Raw genomic sequence first — 7,300 nt, forward strand, 5'->3', positions numbered from 1 at the left:
TCCAAATATTTACTTGAGTAAAAAGTTAAAAATGACTACTACACATTTCGGTCCATCCAATCCACAATGAATTACAAGTATGTGTCGTGTCCAGCATGGTCGCCGTGGCGACCAGCTGGCCCCGCCTCCTGGGCACGCAAATGAGTTCTCCCTTCCTGCCTCCGTTCTGGTCCGGTCTCCTCGTGACAGTAAGTGTAATTCTAAGTCTGTGTACTCAGAGGGTTTGTTTGGTTGAACCGTCTGTGGATTAAAAATATATGTGTGAGGCTACAGCTATACAAACTGCGCATACAGTACAGTATAAAAAAATCAATAATAATAATTCCTAACCCTGCTCACAAGTGCCACCTAGTGTTTCTTGGGGGTCACTGGTCAAATTGAAATAAAGAAACAAAGTCTCTGATCAAATAAATGCGCCTTACCAGAAACAGACACGTACTTATGCTTACTTATGTAGCATAATATATCGGAGTAAGAGTACTATTTCTTCTTCACAAATCTACTCAAGTAAAAGTAAAAGGTATAGTGATTTCAAAATACTCCTAGAAGTACAACATGTCCAAAAACCTACTCAAGTAAATGTAACGGAGAAAGTGTAACTCGTTACTACCCACCTTTGCCTGTATACATGGCGTATTCTCATTGTGGTCGTATTTCTCCATTTCTCTCTGACTCACTTCTTTTTTATTTATTTCTCTCTTTTTCTTTCTCCTTTTCACTCTCTCTTTCTCTCTTTTTTCTCTTTTCTCTTTCTCTCTCACTCTGTAACTCTTTCTATTTTCTCTCTATAACTTACACTTTAATTCTCTTTCTATTTTTCTCTTTCTTTCTCTTTTTTGACCATCTCTCTCTCTCCCTCACCTCATTTTGTCTCTTTTTCTCCTGCTGACTCTTTTTCTTCTCTTATTCTTTTTATCTTTCTCTTTTTTCACTTTTTTTCTCTCTCTATTCATTTCCCCCTTCTTCTCCATTCATATCTCTATTCTGCTCTCTCTTTTTCTCTTACTGTTACTCTGTCTCCCTATTTGTTTATCGCTCTCTCTTTTATTCCCTCTCTTTTTCTTCCTCTCTCTTTCTCTTACGATACCAACTGTATGTAACATCCCACTTGCCGTCATTTCTTTGTGTAAATATTGTGTCAATTATAACTATAACCTTATCCTCCTTGTTTTTTTAACCTTATCTTCTCTGTTCCTTATCTTCTTGGTCTCTTTACCTCACTGTAAATGTGTGAAGCTGGAGTGTCATGCCCAATTTCGTTGTCACAATATGTTAACCCATTTTGTAACAATGACAATAAAGGTAGATTCTATTCTATCCTAAACCTACTCGTACGGCCCCCGTGAGATTTTTTGAAAGAATTTGTGGCCCCCAGCTAAAACCAGTTTGACACCCCTGCCTTAGACAGAGAGTGACATTATCAAAGTCTGTTGAATAGTTTCATCTTACCAATTCTGGCCCATTTCGGAAAAGATGGACACCCCCGACTTAAAATGTCCAGGATTCAGGTAGAAAACCACCGGTTCTACTCGTTTTTACTTGCAAAAAAGATTGACTTCACGGTCGGGTCGATACTTTTGAGTGAAGAACTATGAAATCCCGTCGCGTTTGACCCGCGGGTCAATAGTAGCTTTCCTTTAGCCGGGTGACGCCGATACGGCGCCGTGCGCTGGGAGACCACCCTCGGGTGTTTACTTAGCCGCTCCACAAAAGGAACACACACACTCACAGTGTTGCATTCATGCGTACATATAGGTTATCTAAGAACTCAGTGGGTGCCGGTGGCCTATTTCCCCCGATGCCCGCCTCCGATCCGCTCGGTCCGAGTGCCGGTTCGGGTAACGGGTGGCGAGTTGGAGCATGACGCAGTCGGGGTATTTATTGACGTCAAAAAAGCATGAATCGTAATGTACTATTAAAAAAACTGGAAAGATATGGCATCAGGGGTTTGGCTTTGCAACGGATACAAAGTGATTTGACAGGGAGGAAGCAATATGTAAAAATGGGAGAGTTGTCATCTGAATACTTGGACATCTGCTGTGGAGTACCACAGGGTTCTATCCTGGGTCCAAAGTTATTTCATTTATATATTAACCATCCGTTCCATGATCTGCACCGCTTATCCTCAGTAGGGTCGCAGGGGTTCTGGAGCCCATCCCAGCCATCTTCAGGCAGTTGACAGGGGACACCCTCAACCGGTTGCCAGCCAGTCGCAGGGCACACAGAGACAGACAATTTGCTCGCCCATTCACGCCTAGGGACAATTTGGACCGGCCAATTAACCTGACATGCATGTTTTTTTTGGAATGTGGGAGGAAACCGGAGTGCCCGGAAGAAACCCACGCAAGCATGGGGAGAACATGCAAACTCCGCACAGGAAGGTTGGTAGCTGGATTTGAACAAAATTTGAACAGTTACCTCAGAACTGTGCCGCACACGCGCTAACCACCGCTCCACCGTGCTATTTATATATTAACGATATCTTTAATGTTTCAAAACTATTGAAAATAGTCATATTTGCAGACGACACCAACATATTCTTTTCAAATGATAACTATATTGATTTGGTAACCTGTATTAATCGTGAATTCATTAACCTAAAAGTAGGGATGGATATCAATAAATGATCTTTAAATTGAAATAAAAACAAACTAATATTCTTTGGTAAATCGCAAAGCAAATCAAGATTTAGAAGTGAAAATGCATGCTGCTGCAATAGACGCTGTATCAGAAAGTTTTTAGGGGTCTCATCTCATTAGCCGCACCGCTTATCCTCATTAGGGTCGCGGGGGGGCTGGAGCCCATCCCAGCCATCTCTGGGCAGTGGGCAGGGGATTACTTTCGATGACTTTTGGATGACTCCAATACCAAATATGCTAATAAAGGTAAAATAAACTAAATATGAATAAACTGATGACTCGCAACACGTGGTAAGCTTTCTCTCCTGGCTTTGATCTCTTTGATCTCAGGCAAAACGAACATCAAATGCCGCAGAAACAAAATGAAAATAAATCCAAACAGCTCGCCAACATCATTTTTGCCGTTACTCCCCAAGCCTGCACAAAATTTAGTCATTTTATTCCTATTTAGTTTCTTTTGTCTTTTATGAGCATATTTGGTATTGGAGTCATCCAAAAGTCATTGAAAGTAATCAAGTTCAAGTAACCCTACCCAACCCTGCTTAAGGGGCTGGAGCAAATTCCTAATCCCAAAGGTGAGAACCACCAGGAAAAGTATGTGTGTGTCTGTGTGCGGAGTCAGATTTTGAAACAATTGACAAGACGAGATCAAACCATGTCCGACGATTCACGCGTTCAAATTTAAATACAAAAAAACACGACTGGCGGAACAAAGAGATGAAGAAAATGGGGTATGAGTGATACGAGAGATTGGAAATAGTGCGTCTAGAACTATAGTTAACTTTGTTGTTATTGTTGCTATTGTTATATCATAACGGTTATTGTTATTATTACTATTGATGTTATTATCATTGGTGTATTTAATAGGAAAGATGAAGGGGTAGGAAATAGAAGCATTTGCTTCTGACTACCCCTTTTTATGTAATATTATTTTGTTGCTGAGTTATTGTTTCTGTTCTGTTTTATTTTCATGTTCGAATCCATTTTTCATTTATTCATTCAAGTTAAAGTATATGTAGCTTTATAAATGTACTTTATTTGTATTCCTTTGTTCTTCTATCTGGTATATTTTTCTCAGTCCGATGCATTTTGCCTCAGGGGTAAATGGACCGCCTGGACGGCGGAGGTCTGGTCTCCGAGGCGGAGAGCAATTCTAAGGATCTTCTGAGGCACGATGGACGCCGAATTGAACCTGACCGCAGGGAGCTCAAGGTCCCGAAGGAGTTCGCAGTGGACTATAATCATCTGTGGAGAAGAATGTCTTTTGATGTGCCAGAAAGGAAGTAAAACCTGGAATTTGGACTATAAACATACGTTTCTGAAAGGTTTCGTGTTACTGGGTCAAAGTATGCTACGGTATTCCTAGCACAAGATATCATCCGATGATAATACAAGAATAAAACATTTGATTTCAAGGACTCCTTAGGTCCTCTGCACAAAGTTACTTCGCTATTCTTTTGCATAAGACATGATTATTTTGAGAGACGTTACGGAAATCCGAAATACAAACGTCCAATAATGAAGTCATGAAGTTGCTTATTACTGATTTTTCACACTATAGGTCATACTTTCTCAACCATTTGACGTTTCCTGTGACTTGTACTAGATAGATAGATAGATAGATAGATAGATAGATATAGATGTCTGGATGTCTTGATAGATAGATAGATAGATAGATAGATAGATAGATAGATAGATAGATAGATAGATAGATAGATAGATAGATAGATAGACAGATGTCTAGATAGATAGACAGATGTCAAGATAGATGTCTAGATAGATAGATGTCTAGATATATGTATTGTCATAATAAGAGATAATTGTCTGCAATCGCGCTGCTACTAGTAATAATAATAAAAAAAAAAATGAAAAATCACACTTCCGGCAGCATCCTTGTGTTAAAAAACAAAATGAAAGTTATAGAATACAAAAATACCCAATATAGCGTAATAATAAAGAGCATTTAAATAGTGTTACGAAAAATACACAATGTCATAAAATAAGGTAATATGCAAATGTGGGGTTGGGGTTAAATGTGGGCTTTTACTCCCCCGGGTGGAGTTAAAGAGCCTCATGGCATGAGGAAGAAATGATCTCCTCAGTCTGTCCGTGGAGCAAGACTGTGACAACAGTCTGTCGCTGAAGCTGCTCTTCGGTCTAAGTTGTACTTATACAATAGCAGAGCTGTTCACACAGTTTGATAACATACAGAAATGAGAGTCAAGTCCTGTTTATTTGTTTGGCCCTTAATCACAAAGCGTCTCAAAGGGCTGCACAGATCAAAGACTATTGCAAACTACAGACTATTATGACACCATCACCTGATACTGTCAACATAAAATCTAGGTCATTCATATGCTATAGAATAGAAGTGTGTTTTAAGCTTAGATGGAAACATTTCCACTGAGGTTGCAGATCCAATCTCAGGGGGAAGAGCGTTCCACAGCGCTGCTCCTGAACCTGCGGATTTCTTCTTGGCTCTTGGGATCACGAGTAGACCAGCGTTTTCAGAGTGAAGGCTCTGGACCGGAACATAGGGGGAAATGAATTCTGAAAGATATGAAGGAGAAATGAAATGAAATGAAATGATCTGCATTTCTATAGCGCTTTCAAGTCAAGACTTCCCAAAGCGCTTTACAGTGTGCTTCACATTTCCCAATAGCGGCCGTGCAGCCATGTAAGGCGCTAACCTGCTTATTGGGGGTTCAGTGTCTTACCCAAGGACACTTCGACATGTAACACGTAGGAGCCGGGATTCGATTCCCAAGACGAGCGCTCTACCTCCTGAGCCACTGCCGCAAGTCCATGCATGATTTTAGTACCAACAGAAGCTTCAAATCACATCTTAAGCTAACAGGGAGCCAACGCAGTTTAGCTCAAATCGGGGTAGCGTCACTCGTAGCGTGCGAAGACATTTCCTAATGAGCAGCAGTGGTCTGCGGTTTCTGCCACGGAGGTTCATCGATTCGGTTTTTGTAAATGCACAAATCAAATCGTGAAGTCATCGAGCCGTGTCCAAGGAACGGTATTTTCTCCATTTGGCCGTCGTTTAGCGAACAAGTAGACTTGTAACTGACGGGTTTTTTATATGACGACTGCTACCGCTCTGGCGGAACTCGCTGGAAAATACTCCGAAGACTTAAGATTGGAAGGGAAAGAAAAAAACAGTCTCTCTGTTGAAATGGATTTCAAGGAAAAGCGATCGCATTGTTCCGGCTTGCTAGCATCAAGTGAAATGTTTGCAAAGATGACCCCGAGGCCCCGATGTGCGCCGAGGTCCATTTGGCAAGCAAACAACATATCCGAGTTAGCTTAGAGAGAACGCCGTCATCCTGCCTTCAAACGGGGCAGGGTCCTTCCTGTTATTCGGTGCCGTTTGGGTCCCGCTCATATAAAACGCTATATTTGTAAAAATGAGCTTATACTTATTTTGAAAAGATTTTCAGGTATGCTCAACTGCTCTCTTTCACACTGATATTTATGCAGGATAAATGACTTTGGAATAAAACCCACTCCTATCTGTCCCCTTTTGTCAGTCCGTCTGTGAACCTCAATGAACACTAGGCAAGCCTTTTTCGACCCTGACTCCCACCTGTTTTTTGCTCCTGTCTGTTTCCCGGTTTCGACCCGTTTTTGATCTTGAACACGTCTACTCTCCCGTCCCGGCTTTCGACCTCTTTTGTCCCCTACCATGTATACTCTCCTTTCCTGGCTTACGACTCAATTCCAACCCCGACCACATTTTTGCTCTCCTGTTCCGGCTACCGACCCGTTTTTCCATTCTGTTCTGTTCTCCCGCCCCGAATAGCGATCCGTTTTTTTGATCTCGACCACGTCTCCTCTCTTCTCCTGGCTTTCAACTGGTTTCCGATCCCGATCACGTTTTGCTCTTTTATCCCGGCGACTGACCCGTTTTTTCCGTTCCCGACACCGCCATCGCTCGCCACGGAAGATCCACTCCCGCGTTCAGACCGACTTGCTTCCCGCGCCTAGCAAACACCGGATCGTGGGCGCAGCCCTTCCTCTTCCTTCAATAAAACTTGTGAGAAACGAAACGCAATTGGGTCCTGTTTCCGTTCTGGTCCTGAAATTACAAGTACTGTAAAATGGTTTGGCCCCAGTCATGTTTGATTGACTTCAGTTGCAAATGTAAGTGAGAAAACTCGATTTTTTTTAAATCAAACATTTGCTTTATTCTGATTTCAAAATCTTCGTTCTGTTTGGAATTTTTGTAATTTCGGTTCTTTTGCTAATTTGCATACCAATGATATTTGTTTTTTTTTGGGCCAATCGGAAGCCTGCATCGAATATCTTCGTGCTTACGGACTTTCCCAAGCGTTATAAAGTTGTGCATTTGCATATCATTTTCCAAAGTAGACGCACAGAGAAGACAAGGAAAATGGAGAAGTGGTTAGGAATGAAGCCAAAACCTCAGCCCCAGAAGAAAGATTCAAAAGAAGCTCACAAAATGGATGACGCTACAAAATGTAAACGTACATTAAAAGTATCGTGGAAAGAGGAGGTCACGTGACTTGTAGCAGACGCACCGAAAACATAAGAAAAATGGAGAAGTGGTTAGGAATCAAGCCAAAACCTCAGCCCCAGAGGAAAGATTCAAAAGAAGCTAACAAAATGTATGACGCTACAAAACGTAAACATAC

Source organism: Urocampus carinirostris, chromosome 9, assembly GCF_059441175.1.
Source record: "Urocampus carinirostris isolate Australia breed hairy pipefish chromosome 9, RoL_Ucar_1.0, whole genome shotgun sequence".
Lineage (NCBI taxonomy): Eukaryota > Metazoa > Chordata > Actinopteri > Syngnathiformes > Syngnathidae > Urocampus > Urocampus carinirostris.